The 17,054-nt window shown below is 40.8% G+C and overlaps 1 pseudogene; it reads left to right on the forward strand.

Annotated features, from left to right (window-relative positions):
* The first annotated feature begins 4,243 nt into the window (after nucleotides 1–4,243).
* LOC134731380 (histone-lysine N-methyltransferase SETMAR-like) lies at nucleotides 4,244–5,264 on the forward strand (annotated as a pseudogene).
* The last annotated feature ends 11,790 nt before the right edge of the window (nucleotides 5,265–17,054 follow it).

The raw sequence follows: 17,054 nt of genomic DNA on the forward strand, positions 1-17,054 counted from the left end.
TCACTGGACTCTGTGTTGAGTCCCTGCTGTGTATGTCAAAATATGTGAAGGCAATGAGGATACAGAAAGGGAAAGACCTGACCTGTGTTCTGGAGGCATCGGTCAGGCAGAAAAGACACAATGCCTGGCCCTAGACTGACTAAGTTCTCTCCTTCCTTTTGTGCCACAGCCCCCCTGAGACCGGACATCCCCAGCCTCCTTCTTCCTGCCTTACAGGGGCCACCGGTCAGTTGATCCCTGAAGGTTCTCTCCAGAGCTGGACATGCATGCAACGGGGTGGCCTTGGCCAGTCCCACCTGTGCTGCAGGGTTTAGTGGGTTTACTGTGAATCACTGCAGGGAAACAGCAGAGAAAGAAGCAACATAAAAACAGAGGTGGGAGGGATATTTCCAGCTGCCGTGGTCACTTCCTGGTGTTTACTAACTCCTCCTGTGGCACCTGGAAGTCCCCCTGGATGTCTTGCTGACAAGCAGCCTTGATTTCTAAACCTTATAATCTCTCCCCCTGCCCACCCTCTGAAGGCTACTCATCCTTTCCCAAGGTGTGGGCAGGAAAACCTCTGCTCTGAACCTACATTGCCAGCATCCCAGCCCAGGTCAGACCCTCCCCAAAGACCCTTATTTATAAATAAGGAACATGGAAGAGGATTAGGTCAAGGCAGAAGAAGTAGCAGACAACAATGAGGGGAGAGAAAGAGGGAGATTGAGAGAGAGAGACAGAGAAGGAAAGGGTCGGGGAGATGCAGAGGAAGAGAGAGAGAGGTATAGGTAGGAGGGAACAGGAGCCAAAAAGAAAAGTGAGGGGCTCCCAAAGAAGACATTGTTTTTGGCAATCTTGCCTGGAAGCAATTCTGGCAACCTCATTGCTTCCCTTTCCTTTCCTGTAAAAGGTGTGGAAAGCACTGTCTTCTCTCTTTGATTTCCTGTGAGACTGAGTTAATGAGAGCAGAGAAGTGATAGGGGAGGGGGAAGGAGAAAGCGGTGAGGACAGAGCCTCTTCGTGATGAAGCCTGGAGATTAGAACCCTTGCCATAAATTAGTTTCCATCAAAACAGCTTCATCTGTGAAAGATAATGTTGTTTCCTCATTAGTGGTTTTTGTCTGTGATAATTAAGCCTCCACATTTGGTCTCAGATAACCCTTCCTAACTTGACATCATTCAATCTGCTCAGATTGGAGGAGGGATGGAAGAGACATTGACTCACAAACACTGGATTCTTTTCACGGATGCTCTAATGGCAGTATGAGAACTTACTGAGGGCGCAGATGTGCAGGGACACGTTACATGCACAGCCAGCAGGCCTCCAAATTCCCCTGCTCTCCAAGGGGTGTTAATCCCCAAATAAAAAGGCTTAAACCCCAACCATCGAGGGAAGTTCAGTAACCATGCCATCCCATAATATATATGTAATCAAGCCATAAATATTTCAGAGAATTTCCCAGAGGCCTTTTGCTCACTCAAGCCTGCCTGCAGTGAATTAGAGCCCTAGCAAACCCCCTCACACCTAGTCAGTGTCTCAACTCCGGTCTCCCTCTCTCTGAATTAGTCACAGAAATCTATGATGGAAAAAAAAATCTATGATGGAAAATCTATGATGGAAAAAAGAAACCAGGCACACCACCATGGACACCTCCTCAAGAAAAGCCTAGGGAACGTCCTTCAGGAAGTGTCCAGAAAAAGGCGTCATTCTCACAGGAGATGACGGCTTCATGCGTGTAATTGCCCCTGAAGGTTTTCTAGTGGGACAATATGTGGAGGTGGAAGACAGTGATATTGAGGGTCCTCACTCTATGTAGGCCTAGGCCAATGTGTGTGTTTCTGTCTTCATTTTTAACAAAAAATTTCTGAAAGTTAAAAATAACAAACAAATAATTTTAAAAATAGAAAAATGCTTATAGAGTAATGATAGAAATAAAGAAAATATTTTTGTACAGCTGTACAATGTGTTTATGTTTTAAGCTAACCATTATTACAAAAGAGTCAAACAGTTTTAAAAAATGTAAAAGTTAATGGAACAAAAAATTTATGGTAAAGTTAGCTTAATATTGAAAAAAAGAGAAATTTTTAAAAGAAATTTAATGTAGCCTACATGTACAGTGTTATACTCTGCAGTAGTGTACAGTAATGTCCTAGGCCTTCACAGTAACTCACCACTCACTGACTCACCCAGAGCAACTTCCAGTCCTTTAAGCACCATTCATTGCAAGTGCCCTAAACAGGTGTACCCTTTTAAGAAATATTTTATACCACATTTTTACTGGAACTTTTCTATGCTTAGATATGTAAAGATATACAAATACCATTGTGCTACAGTTGTCTACAGTATTCAGTACAGTAACTATGAGCAATAGGCTATTCCGCATAGTCTAAGTATGTAGTAGGCTCTGCCATCTAGGGTTGAGTACTTACATTTTATGATGTTCGTGAAATGACAAAATCACCTAATGGTGCATTTCTTAGAATGGATCTCCATCGTTCTCAGAACATTCTTACAACATTTCCCCATCATTAATTGACACAGGACTGTATTTTCTTTTGGTGCTTTAATTTGAATATTTTCTAATGACCTACTCTAGTTCACTAATCCTATTTCCTGTCACGCCTATCTGCTTCTGTCTATTTGTAATTTCAGATACTGAATTCCTTAAGTTCCAGAATATTTTAATTTTTAATATTTTTATTTCCAATTTTTTTATAATTTTCAGTTCTTTGCTAAAATGATCAAACTTTTCTTCTATCTTTTAAACATAGAGCTCCAAAAAATGTTTATTATTCCCTTTTCTAGGAAGAGAAAGGAAGAGGCTGATCCCTGTAATCCAATCAGGCACTGAGATGAATATCAGCTATTTTTGCAAGTTTTGTAAAGCTCAGTCTACTTTTGATTCGCCATTGTTTCTACCATATAGCTCTTCGAGGCTATTAACTGAGGGTCTGGTGTGTTCCACTAGTAGGCCTTAAACTCTACTCTTTGTTTTCTCAGCGCAAGACTGCAGAAAATTCTGTTCAAATGTTTTCTTCTTAGATTTTTAGCCTGCTGCCTCACAGAGCTTCAGAATTTAGCAGACTTCTTGAGAGGGAAGCTGGATGATGCTTGAGGTTCCCAGCTCTCCAATTGTTCGTTCCAAACCTTTAAGACCACACGAAGCCCTGTTCGTTTTTCTGTCACCTAAAGATGTCTCTTTACTTGAGCAAGGGTAGATTCTCAGCCTCTTGTTCTTGCCCATAATCAGTCAAATGGCCACAGGAAAAAAGCAGCAGCGTATTTTCAGCTCACCTCCCTGTGGTTCTTCCCTCTCCAAAGCCTCAGACCTTCAGGTCCTCATGACTTCAGCACATCTCCATTGCCTTTAAGCCAATTATTCTTACATTTCATCTTGATTTATTACTCGTTTTAGAAGAAGCATTGGTCTGTTCCCAACATTCTATCCTTCATGGGGCAAAATTCCAGTCATTTATTTTTTAATATTACTTAATTTTTCTTTTTGGTGTATCCACGTCACCTGAGATTTTTCAAATTATTTAACATACCAGGGATGTTTATCTAGTTATTATCTAAATAATAATATGGGAATGAAGCCCACATGCCTGAAGAAATCTAAGCTTGTTTTTGAAGAGTGTAAACATTTTTTACCCCCAAATAACTTTAGAAAATTTTGAAATTATAGTTTTTCTTAAAAGTTTTTAAAAGTTAACATCAAAGTCTTAGGCAATGACCTGGCTCACTATAGCAAAGCCTACTTCTTCTTTATACATCCACAGCTCTCTGCCCAGCCCCAGCCATCTCTGTAAGTTGAAATATTTGATAATACAAGAATAGTCCAGCACTGCAAAGGAAAAGAGGAGGACTGGCTTTGAAGAGTGCATCTTCCCTTTCTGAAGAAAACCTCAAATATCATAGCATGTTTCCAAATACCCATTTTACAGATGAGAAAAGTAAGATTCAGAGAGGTCAAGTAATTTGTCCAAGATTATGTAGCTAGGAAATTGTGTCACTAATATACTAGTCTGTCTGTTACTCTTTATCCCAGAAAATACATGCAAATCCAGATAAAGGAACATATTAGGTGAGTGCAAAAGTAATTGTGGTTTTTGCATTGTTAGAATCTGCCGTTTGATATTGGAGTACATTCTTAAATACATGTGGTTAATGTATAGTTCTTCTATACATCATTTTAATGAGCATTTCTCACTTTTTTTTGACTAATGACATTACTTGCTGTTTATTTTATGTTTACTTTAGACTATGGAAATGATGTTAGACAAAAAGCAAATTCAGGCAATTTTCTTATTCAAGTTCAAAATGGGTCGCAAAGCAGTAGAGACAACTCGCAACATCAGCAACACATTTGGCCCAGAAACTGCTAATGAATGTACAATGCAGTAGTGGTTCAAGAAGTTTTGCAAAGGAGAAAAGAGCCTTGAAGATGAGGAGCATAGTGGTCGGCCATCAGAAGTTGACAATGACCAACTGAGAGCAATCATCGAAGTTGATCCTCTTACAACTACAAGAGAAGTGGCAGAAGAACTCAATGTCAACTGTTCTATAGTCTTTCAGCATTTGAAGCAAATTGGAAAGGTGAAAAAGCTCAATAGGTCGGTGCCTCAGGAGCTGAGCAAAAATTTTAAAAATTGTCATTTTAAAGTGTCATCTTCTCTTATTCTACACAACAACAAGAAACCATTTCTTGATCGGATTTTGACATGCAATGAAAAATGGATTTTATATGACAACCGGCAATGATCAGCTTAGTGGTTGGACTGAGAAGCTCCAAAGCACTTTCCAAAGCCAAACTTGCACCAAAAATGGTTATGGTCACTGTTTGGTGGTCTGCTGCAGGTCTGATCCACTACAGCTTTCTGATTCCCAGTGAAACCATTCCATCTGAGAAGTATGCTCAGCACATCAATGAGATGCACCAAAAACTGTAACACCTGCAGCTGGCATTGATCAACAGAAAGGGCCCTATTCTGCACAACACGCGACCACACATGGCACAACCAATGCTTCAAAAGTGAAACAAATTGGGCTATGAAGTTTTGCCTCACCCACCATATTCACCTGACCTCTCACCAACTGACTACCACTTCTTCCAGCATCTCGACAACTCTTGCAGGGAAAACACTTCTACAACCAGCAGGATGCAGAAAATTCTTTCCAAGAATTTGTCAAATCCCAAAGCATGGATTTTTATGCCACAGGAATAAACAAACTTATTTCTTGTTGGCAAAAACGTGTTGATTGTAATAATTCCTATTTTGATTAATAAGGATGTGTTTGAGCCTAGTTACAATGATTTAAGATTCCTGGCCCCAAATCGCAGTTACTTTTGCACCAACCTAACAGAATTATCTCTGGACTGGCTTCTTACTGTGACGTTATGAGAGACAGGTGAGATTGACAGGCATATTCAGTTCTTTTCTGGAGTTATCTGGTTTCTGATTTCTCCTAAAACTTAAAATATCCTACAGAAGTCCTGTAGCATTCCAAATGTGGATTTTACAAATATCTTTTTTTCTCTTAAATATAACCTAGTTTATAAATCATCCGAGGGCCCCTTGAGACGATAAACACTCAAGCAGCAGACACAGAGATGCCCTTTGAAGCTGCAACATCTTGTAGGCACAGAGAAGTCATGAGTCACATCAAAGGGAAACGTATGTTTATTGGGAAAGCCTTTTGTTGAAGTGGCATAACAGAGTTCTGCAGTAACTGAGAGAAATTCCTATGAGACACCCAGAGAAAGAAGATGAAGCCTGCTCTAGTGGTGGCAGGAGGAACATCTCTTACAGGAGAAACCTCCAACAATTACCTTCTTGCCTAGGGGATGGAGGGTTATGATGTTTCCAGCAGCTTTCCTTGGAGGAGGAAACTCACTTGTCATTGGTGGACACTGGGCAGGATCTTTTGCTGTCATTTTAACATTTATATATTTAGACTATCTGGCTTAAGTAGATGGTTTATGGTTTATAATTATAAAACATTAATATTTGCCAATTGTTGAGGAATACCATGTGCTGGCCACTATGCTAAGTGTTTCACATACAATTTAAATCAATAATTCCAGTGAGATTCAATAACATTATTCCCATTACATTAGAAAAACAGGCTCAAAGTTAAGCTACTTGCCCAAACACACATAGCTGTTAAAGTCTAATTGAGGTCTGTAACTCCATACTACATGCTCTTTTACATTCTTACACTCTGTCTTTCTACTTAGTCTTTTCACAATTCTCTTTTTGTAATGATGACAGTGTGAGGCTTACAAAATGTGGCTTGCTGTATTGGTCTGTTTTCACACTGCTATAAAGAACTACTTAAGACTGGGTAATTTATAAAGGAAAGAGGCTTAATTGACTCACAGTTCCATATGGCTGGGGAGGCCTCAGGAAACTTACAATCACGGCGGAGGGCCAAGGGAAAGCAAGGACCTTCCTCACATGGTGGCAGGCCAGAGAGACAGAGAGAAAGGGGAACCACCATATACCTTGAAACCATCAGATCTCATGAAAACTCATTCACTCTCATGAGAACAGCATGGGGGAAACCGCCCTCATGATTTAGTCACCTCGCCTCAGGGCCCTCCCTCAACACCTGGAGATTACAATTTGAGATGAAATTTGGATGGGTACACAGAGCCAAACCATATAACTTGCCCATCTTTGAAATTTTCCAAGCACTATATAGTGTTTGCCATGTTACTTAATGAAACCTATACAACTTCTATCTTTAGTACCTTAGGAAAATCATATATTCTTTCTTCTTTTATTAAAAAATTTGAAAAGTTAATTTTATTTGGTCAAATTTTCAAGTGACTTAACCACTGTGATGTCACAATTGGAAGCTTTCTTGCCTGGGATGTTCAAGACAAATCTATTTGAGCAGCCTTGAGGTATAAGATTGCAGAGAGCCCCTGGGGGCTCAATTCCTGAATAGATGAACTCTCTCATTCATTAAACATATCTGCTAGACTCCACTTGGTGTCTTGGTGTTACAGAAATGAGCAAAACATAACACCAGGCCTCATGGAGCTTCTGATATAATACAAGGTTATTAATTAGACTGGAGAATGACACAGGCTATATTGGAGATATTAGTTGATGCTGTTGGGGAGTGGAAGAGAATAGCATCCAACTCAGAGAATGAGGGAGGGCTTTCCAGATAAAAGATGCTTGAAGTTTATCTTTCATCCCATCCTCAGGACTCAGAACATTTGGTGCCAAACCTTCTCCACTAATTCACAGGTAAAAGAATGACTCAGTTCATTTGGGCTGCTATAGCAAAATGCCATAAACTTGGTGGCATAGAGAAACAGAAATGTATTTCCCACAAGTCTAGAGGCTTGGAATTCTGAGATTAAGGCATAGGCAGATTTGGTGTCTGGTAAGTATTCAGGTCCTGGTTCACAGAATGGCAACTTCTCGCCATGTGTCCTCATGTGGTAGAAGGGACAAGCCAGCTTTTTCTCTGGAGCCCCTTTTATAAGGGCACTAATTCTATTCATGAGGGCTCCACCCTCATGAACTAATCACCTCCCAAAAGCCCTACCTCCTAATATCATCACATTGATGCTTAGATTTCAACATATGAATTAGGGTGGGGGGTGGGAAGGGGTGTGGGACACAAATATTCAGACCACTGCATTTTGCCCCTGGTCCCCGAAAATCCATTTCCTTCTCACATGTGAAATACATGCATTCTATCCAAGTCACTAACATCTTAGCTTGTTCCAGCAGCAACTCAAAAGTCTAAAATCCAGAGTCTTAGCTAAATTTCATCTATATTAGATAAGGGTGAGACTCAGGGTATGATTCATCCTGAGGCAAATTTCTCTCCCCAGCTGCAAACCTGTGAAATCAAATGTTATGTGCTTCTAAAATATAGTGAGGCTGTAAGCATAGGATAGACATTCACATTTCAAAAGAAATACACAGAAAAGAAAGACAGTAACAGGTTCTGAGCAAGTCTAAAACCTTAAAGCTCAAGAATAGCCTTCATTGACTGGATGCTTTACTGCCTTCTAGGTCCACTGAGGTGGAGGTCCCACCTTCCAACTCTCTGTGGCAGCGGTCCTGACACATGGCTTTGAGCGGCCACACCCCCATGGTGGCTCTCTGCAGCAGCCCCACCTCCTCGGGGTTCTGTGCCTGTGGTCCTCCCATCCCCAGTGGGAATCATGCACAAGTGGCTCTAAGGGTCTGAGGTCACAGTGGGTGGCTCTACCCCTGTGGCTGCACCAGGAATTGCCCTGGTGGAGTCTCTCTACAATGATCTTGCCCTCACAGCAAATCTCTGCTTGGGCTCCACAGCTCAGCAGGGCATCCTTTGAAATCTGGGTGAAGGCAATCATGCCTGCACATCTTTGCTGGGTGCAGTGCACACCATATCAGAGCCTGCTGGAGCTGCACCAGGGGCAACCAAGAAGCTTGGCAATGACACATGGAGAACAGAGCCTTGAGGCAGTGCCTGGTAGCAAGCACTAAGTGCCCATGCCACCTCCTTTGAAATTGTTTTTTCTCCCAGGCCCTGGAACTCTGGGCCTATGATGGGAGGAGCAGCAACATGATGTCTGAAATGCCTTCCGGGTTAATCTTTTATTATCTTGTACAATAAGTCCTGGCTCTGCTCAGATGGCTCATCCATACTAATCTTATCAAGTGGTCACTTTTTCACACCCTCAGTTTTCTCTCCCAGACATGCTTTCTCATTCCTTTCAATATGAATAAGAATTTCCCAAATATTTATATTCTGCTTCCCTTTTGATTAATAATTCTATCATTAAATCAATTCTCTCTTCTTGAATACTGTAAGGAGTCAAAAGAAACTAAGCTTCAACACTCTGCTTAGAAATAGCTCCAGCTAGATATCCAATTGCTCACACATTCTACTTTACACAGAATTCTAGGACAAACACCACTCAGCCAAACCTGTTGCCACTTTATAACAAGGATCCCCTTTCCTCAAGTTTTCAATGACATGTTCCTCCATTCCACTTGAGACATCAGCAGAATGGCCTTCACTGTCCATATTTCTATGAACATGCTGTTCACAACCACTTAGGCATTTGCTAGGAACAGTTAGGCTCACACTACAGTACTCTTCTTCTGAGTCCTCAATCGAATCACCCTTTAAGGTTCCTTCACACCAACATAGGCTTCTCTAGTATTCACTTAGAAACTCTTCCTGCCTCTGCCTATTATCAGTTCCAAGCTGCTTCCACATTTTAGCAGCACTGTAACAAATACCTAAAATTTCCCCTTAGGTAATTTGTAGAAGTGGTATTTCGTAGAAGTGGTATTTCTTCCTCTTCTTGGTACCAATTGTCTTAGTCTGTTCAGGCTGCTATAACAAAATACTATAAAATAGATGTTATAAATAACAGAAATTTATTTCTCACAGTTTTGAAGGCTAGGAATTCCAAGATTGAGGCAGCAGCACATTCTGTTTCTGGTGAGAGCTCCCTTCCTGGTTCACAGAAGAAATCTTCTTACCATATTCTCACATGGTGGAAGGAATAACGCAGCTCGTTGGGGCTTCATTTATAAGGGCACTAATCCCATTCATGAGGGCTCAGCCCTCATCCTAATCACCTCTCAAAAGTGTCACCTCATAATATCACCACATTGGTGGTTAAGTTTCAACACATGAAGTTTTGGAGGGCCACAAATATTCAAATCATAGCAGAGATGGCCCTCTCTTTACTTATCTGACAAGAGCACACCCCAAAATAGGCAGTCTACTTGCCACCTGGTGAGATGTCAAAAGTCCCAGGAAACCGCCTTTTCTGTTAAATTTAGAACAGTGTAGCATCACCTATTCACAATTAAGTGTTATTCCATGCTAACCTAAAAACACCCTGGAGGGAATAAGCACTGATAATTTTTTTCCAGAAGTAGACCATCAGTGTAAAAAAAACTATGAGAAATATTCTGATAAGTTAAATACTAACAGCAGGTTCACCTGGCCTTGAATCCTAATTCTTCCATTTGATAATTGCGTAATTCCAGGTAAGGTGTATCCCCAGTCACATTCTCCCTTTCCTCACTGAAGACAAAGATAGCACACCTGCACAGCTACTGTCCTTGATTCCTGAGCAGGATCAGAGGAGCAGAGACTGTACAAGGACTACACTGTGCATTTATCTCCAGGCAGAAGGGATAGACTGGGTTCCTGGGCTCAAATCAGGGATGCCACTGAAAGCAAGCTTTTTTTTTTTTTTTTTTAAACGGAGTCTCACTCTGTCGCCAGGCTGGAGTACTGTGGCACGATCTCAGCTCACTGCAACCTCTGCCTCCCGAGTTCAAGTGATTCTCCTGCCTCAGCCTCCCAGGTAGCTGGGACTACAGGCACGTGCCTCCACACCCAGCTAATTTTTGTATTTTTAGTAGAGGCAGGGTTTCACCATGTTGGCCAGGATGGTTTCCATCTCTTGACTTCATGATCCTCCCACCTCGGCCTCCCAAAGTGCTGGGATTACAGGTGTGAGCCACCACACCCAGTCGAAAGCAAGGTTTTATATAGATGGGAATTTTACAGCCCCCTCATCATACTCTAGAGATGAGAGTAATGTGTTTTCTAGCACATATGCATTTCTGAGGCAACCTACACTTCCCAAGACACCTGGGACCCCCATCTCATCCTCAGACAATAACCGCAGTTAATTAGAATAGGAATGGACCTTGACCCAGAAGCGGCATAAGCAATCAAAAATTTTTCTTGAATAATTAGATTCTTCTCTTGGAAATCTAAAAGTGAAATCAAGCAACTGAGATAGGTAAAATAAACTGACCCCCTAATGTCAAGAGGTAGACTTCAGGGTCAAAGAAGGCTACCTCAATCAGGATCCCTGCAGGAGAACAGATGGCATGCTCAAATGTATTAGAGGACAGTTTTAAAAATAGGCTATTTGTAAAGGTGTGAGTGGGGGTGGGAAAACTACAAGGAATCATGTGATACCCCAGGTCTAGTCATGGTAGACACTCTCACCACCAAAAAGCCTGAAACAGCAAGAGAGAAGCAGTCACTAGAACGCAGGTAGAACAGCAAAGAGAGAGCCATGTGGCAGGAGCTGTCATCTGCAGGTGAGGGACAAGAAGGGAGTTGAGAAATAAGACCTTGCTCTTTTTATTTCCTCCATCTTTAGCCAGAACAGACAAAGCCAATCCGAAGCCAGAAGGAAAAGGAGCCCAGTGGTACAAACTTCTGGGGCAAGATTAGGATGGAGAAGGATGGAAATGAATCTGGAAGGCAAATAGAGCAAGTGGCAGCCCAGCACAGAGGCCTCAATGGACCATGCACAAGACTATCCATAAACAAAAATAGCCAATTGGCTGAGAATAGCAGAAGAGACCAGAGATGCAGAGATGCCCTAAGAGATCATGCAGCCCATAAGAGAGAGCAGAGCCTCTGCTCTGGAATTGCTGCCAGCTTAGCAATTCCATTTTAGACGTTTCCTGTACCTGAAGATCCCTATGTCCTTTATAGGCAATGTCTTGAGGAGTCTAATTATTTTAGTCAAGTACTGTTAACTAATATTCCACTCCCTGTGGAGGCAGTTTCAGACACAGTTTCCAAAGATCCCTGCCCCTTGCAAGCTTCCCCTGGAGTGTAGACTAGACCTTAGTGACTTGCCTCTACCATACAGAATACAGCAAAAGTGATGGAATTCCACTGTCAAAATTAGGTTACAAAAGACTGTTGCCTACTTTTGTGCTTGCCTTCTCTTGCTGGATCTGATGAAGCAAGCTGCCACTGCTGTAAGCTGTCCTATGGAGAGACCAACATAGTGAGGAACAGAAAGCAACTGTGTAACTGAGGTTCTCCATGCAACAGCCCATGAGGAACTGAATGCAGTCAAACCGTGTGAATGTACTAGGGGACAGATCTTTCCCCACTGAGGCTTGAAATCTGCTGCACTCCCAGGATGATACCTTGATTGTGGTTTCTGTGAGATAATAAGAGTTGCTGTTTCACGCCATTAAATTTTGGAGTACATTGTTTGTCACACAGCAGTGGATAACGAATACACTCCCAGAACATAATTGTTGCCTCTACATGAGAGGCCCTAGGCCTGCCTGAGATTCCTGTCAGGCTGCACTGGGAGAGTCCAAGGATGCTGAGCACCATCTGAGTAGCTCTGAGACCTGTGACAGCCACCTAAATGGAAGATTCCTTTTTGGTCTAGTCATGTGTGATTTCCAGGCCAAGAGCCTGAGTCTTTGCCTGCTCTTCAAACTGAATGCCGCGTCTTACAGCTCATAAGATCCCTTCTTCTGCCTTTCTGTTCTCTTCAAACTCTAGCTACATTGTTGTGTCACTGTTAAATTTTCTTTGAAAATTATTTCAACTACTGTCATGGGTTGTGGGACATTCAGCCCATGTTCCCCCATTTCCAAATTACTCCTGCTCCAGCATGCACGGAAATGATGGTTTGCACTATTTCAGAAGTACTTTGATTCTTTTCTGCATTTAATCTCTCCTTTAGGTTCCATTCACTTAACTTTAGAAAGGTGATTCTTGAAGGGAAGTTGAGTGAGGGACTTCATATAGCAAGAAAGCAGCATATTTTTCTTCTCCTTTGAACCATAACCATTTAAGGCAATTATAATGCTATGTAATAAAGGAAAAACATTTTAATGATATCCAGGCTATTATTTAAAATGCCTCTTTGTTTTTATTTCCATGATGTGAGTTGTTCATGCTTGCTGTTTTTTTCCTCCCGTGGGACGGGAGCTAGCAAGTTATTAAAAATATCTCATTGTAACAAATATATTACAAAGAAGGATGTTGAAAACATATCTCTCTAAAGCATTGCCATGTTTCTGATGATAGATGTACAGTAACAGTGCTTTGTTTATCTAATTTTAGCAGATTCTAAACAATCTTTAATCCTAGGATAAAAAGTGTTTTGGCTTCTGTACACGTAAGGAAAGAAAAATTGAGTAGAAGTTAGAACACTTAAATTATGACCCCAACTCAGTTGCTAATTAATATGTGGCCATAGGCAAGGTAATAAATGTTCTTGTTAGTAAAATGAAAATGTTATTGCACAGGGTTATTGAGAAGACTAAATGAGATACTGCATGTACAGCACTGATATTCAGTGCTTAGACTCAGTATTCTCGTGTATAAAAACAGGGTTACTCTTTAAAATGAAAATAGGATTACTCTTTAAACAGATCTACAAAATACTGTGCAATTGAAACCAACATGCAAAAGGGTTTTTTATGGTCCTTGATAAGTTGATTTGACATTTGTCAAAATAGTGGTTCAGCAGCACCATGAACTACAATAGCCTCCAAATGGATTAAACATTAAAAAACAGAACTGTGAAAGTACTAGAAGGGCTGGGTATCATATGTAAAACAAAAGAAAACTCTAAAATGTGACCATAAGAAGGCAGAAACTGGCTAGGGTCCTTGGGATCCAAGGAACGACACAATGGTTAGTTCCCTGGCTTTTTTTTTTTTCTTTTCTTTTTTGCCTACTATATCCTAGGCTGGGAGCTGGAGAAATGAGAGAAATTAGCAACACAAAAACACCACAGAGTATAGACAAAAAGGCCCCAAGAAATGCATTATTTCTCTAGCCTAGACCAAGAAAGAAACACCAAGACAAAAAATGTTTAGACAATAACTGCCCTATTCTAGAACGAACCATGAAAACAAGATGGGGCCCACCTCCATCCCATCTGCAAAGACCAACCAGGAGCCTAGACTTCTGTACTCACCATGTGCTGTAACATGTGCTCGAAGTTTCCTGCTAGGGTGGCATCAGAGAAGGTTGGGTAGGGAACTAGGACTCTCCTCCCCATCAGTGGTAATAGGGAGCACCTCCCTGATAAGAGTCAGTGGAGGCCATGTGAGAAACAGTAACCAGGTGTCCCCTCTCATCAGTGTGGTGTCAGCAGAAGCCTAGAGGGGAGGCTTAACTTCTACTCCTGCCCAGCAGTAGAAATAAGATGCCCCCATAAGGGTGTCAGTGGAGGCTGGGTGGGAAACATGCACTTCTCCACCTCCAGTAACAAGGAGGCATTTCTACTTCCTTTACCAGTTCAGTGTTATAAGAAGACAGCTCTTTATGAACTGAACTGTGGCTCTCTTAATTCATATCGTTAAAGCCCTAATCCCCAGAAACTCAAAATGTGACTATATTTGGCAATAGAGCTTTTTAAGAGGTAATTAGGTGACAATGAGGCTATTTGGATGTGCCTCTATCCAATCTGACTCGTGTCTTCATAAGAAAAAGATATTATGGACACACATAGACACCAGGGGTGCACATATACAGAGAGACTACCATGTGAAAAGGCAGCAAGAAAGCAGTCACCTGCAAGCCAAGGAGAGACCTCAATGAAAACCACCCCGGCCAGCACCATGATCTTGGACTTCTAGCCTCCAGAACTATGAGAAAATAAAATAAAATACCATACCACCCAGGCTGTGTTGTTTTGTGATGGCAGCACTAGCAAATTCATAGACCAGCTAAAACAGGAAGTTTAAATAAGAGTCTCATAAAATAATGCCCAAAATTTCCAGGATATAGCTGAAAATTATTCAGTCACTCATCATATCAAGAACCAGGAAAATCTTGAGTAAATGAGAAAAGACAATCAACAGATACCAACTGAGATGGCACTGATGGTGGAATTATTTGACGAATATTTTTAAACATGCATCATAAAAATGCTTCAATGAGCGATTAAGAATATGTTTGAAACAAAAGAAAAACTACAAAACCTTAGCAAAGGAATACAAGATACAAAGAAAACTTACATGGAAATTTTAGAACTGAAAAATACAGCAACAAAATTTTTTAAAAAACTAAAAGATGGAATCAATAACAGATGAACAGAACATAAAAAAAAAAATCAATAACCTTTAAGATAGAACAATGGAAATGACCTAATCTGAAAAACAGAAAAAAAATGGACTGGGGAAAACATGAACATGGCTTCAGGGACCTGTGAAATTATAACAAAGTATTTAACTCTCACAGCATCATTGTCCCAGAAGGAGAGGAGAAAGAGTGGGGCCAAAAAAGGTGTAGAAAAATAATGACTAAAATTTCCCAAGGCAAATTATATAAACCCAGATTTAAGAAGTTGGGTGAATCTCAAGCGGCATAGTCCAAGTAAATCTACAAAAAGACATATTCTAGCCAAGCTTCTGAAAATAAAAGACCAAGGAACATTCTGCAGAGCAGAAAGTAAGAAGTGACATAATCCCTACATGGGAAAGCAATTTGGATGACAACATATTTCACATCAGAAACCATGGAGACCTGGAGGGAGTGGCACATTTTTCAAATGATGAAAAAGGAAGCAAACAAACAAAAATGCACACAAAAATTTATCAACCCTAAATTCTATTTCCAGGTGGAAAAAATCCTTCAGGAATTAAGAAGAAATCAAGACATTTTCAGATGAAAACAACACTAAGAAAATTTGTCTTAGAATGGCAGAAAAAAAAAAGGAATCTTAGAACATCAAGAAGGAAGAAAAACCAATGGAAAGACTAAATGTAACTAAGTATCATAGAATTTCCTTCACTTGGAGAAGGAAATTGTGCTTGACAGTTGAAATGAAAATTATAATGTCGTTTAATGTGTTTCTCCAAGTGTGCCAAAAAAGTATTTAAGATAATTATAAATGGGGGAAAGCAAAGGGACTTAAATGAGGACCAGGTTTCTATACTTTGCTTGAACTGTTAAAATGTTAATATGAATAGTCTGTGTCATTTATATAATATTCTTAAATGACAAAACAAAAGAAATGAAAAATACATCAGTGGTTTCCAGGGGTTAAGGATGTAGGGGGAAGGGAGTTGATGTGACTATAAAGAAGTTGTTTTACTCTGTTGTGTTAGTCCATTCTCATGCTGCTACTAAAGACATACCCAAGACTGGATAATTTATACCGAAAAAAAGATTTAATGGACTCACAGTTCCACATGGCTGGGGAGGCCTCACAATCATGGTGGAAGGCAAAAGAGGAGCAAAGGCACGTTTTACATGGCAGCAGGGAAGAGAGCGTGTGCAGGGCAACTCCCCTTTATAAAACCATCAGATCTGCTGAGACTTATTCACTATCACAAGAACAGCACGCGAGAAACACACCTCCATGATTCATTTACCTCCCACTGGGTTGCTCCCACAACACATGGGGATTATGGGATTATTATAGCTGCATATATTTGAGCAGTGCAGTCCACCTCTCAAACCCTCAATTTTCTTGCTGGTAAGGGACAAGGGACCCCCAAATGGGTGATGTACATAGTATGACCCAAAGAATGACCATGCCCTATCAGAGGTTTCAGATCACAGCCCTATGGCCACAGTCTTTGAGGTAAAAATGATATTTGGCAAACAAAAACTGATGCATTTCTATATCTGGAATTTTAAATTTACTCCTGTAGGGACTTTTGGCTTCCCTGTGATTCTCTTGGCACAGGTCTTCATCCAAAAATGGAAGGGAGAGAAAACCCAGGACATCTAGGGATTCCAGACTGTGTACTCTTTGATTAAATTGTCTTTCACCTGACTGTCCATGAGGCTTTTGTCCTTCTGTGATCTGTGTCTGTATTTAAATACATTCTGTTTTAAGCATTCTTAGACCTGTGGGAGCTTGTTTTAAAAGAAGTGAGCGACAAACTCCCCCATAGTGTGTGTGTGTGTGTGTGTGTGTGTATTAGCAAAGTAGTTTTAAAAATCAGGCACTTAGCCTGCCAAGTTTCATCTCTTGGAAATGACAAGAGAGACTGCCTCAGGCTTTAAAACATCTAATCTGTAAGTGGTCCATCTATTTGTATAAAGGGCAGAGAAGGGAGTGGTGGGGGAAAATATCCAATCTCATTAAAATTCTCACAAAGATTTAATGAGGATGAATTGTCTTCATTTTATAGTCAATGAAACAGGGGTTCAAAAAGATTAAGCAACTTGTTCAAGGTCACACTCAATGTTAACAGACATCCTGGAGTATAAAGGTAGTTTTCTCTGACTGTAAATCCCATGTTCTTGGCCCTGGCTGCAGGAACCTCACTGATACCACCAAGAGTAG

This window comes from Symphalangus syndactylus, chromosome 9, assembly GCF_028878055.3.
Source record: "Symphalangus syndactylus isolate Jambi chromosome 9, NHGRI_mSymSyn1-v2.1_pri, whole genome shotgun sequence".
In the NCBI taxonomy this organism is placed as follows: domain Eukaryota; kingdom Metazoa; phylum Chordata; class Mammalia; order Primates; family Hylobatidae; genus Symphalangus; species Symphalangus syndactylus.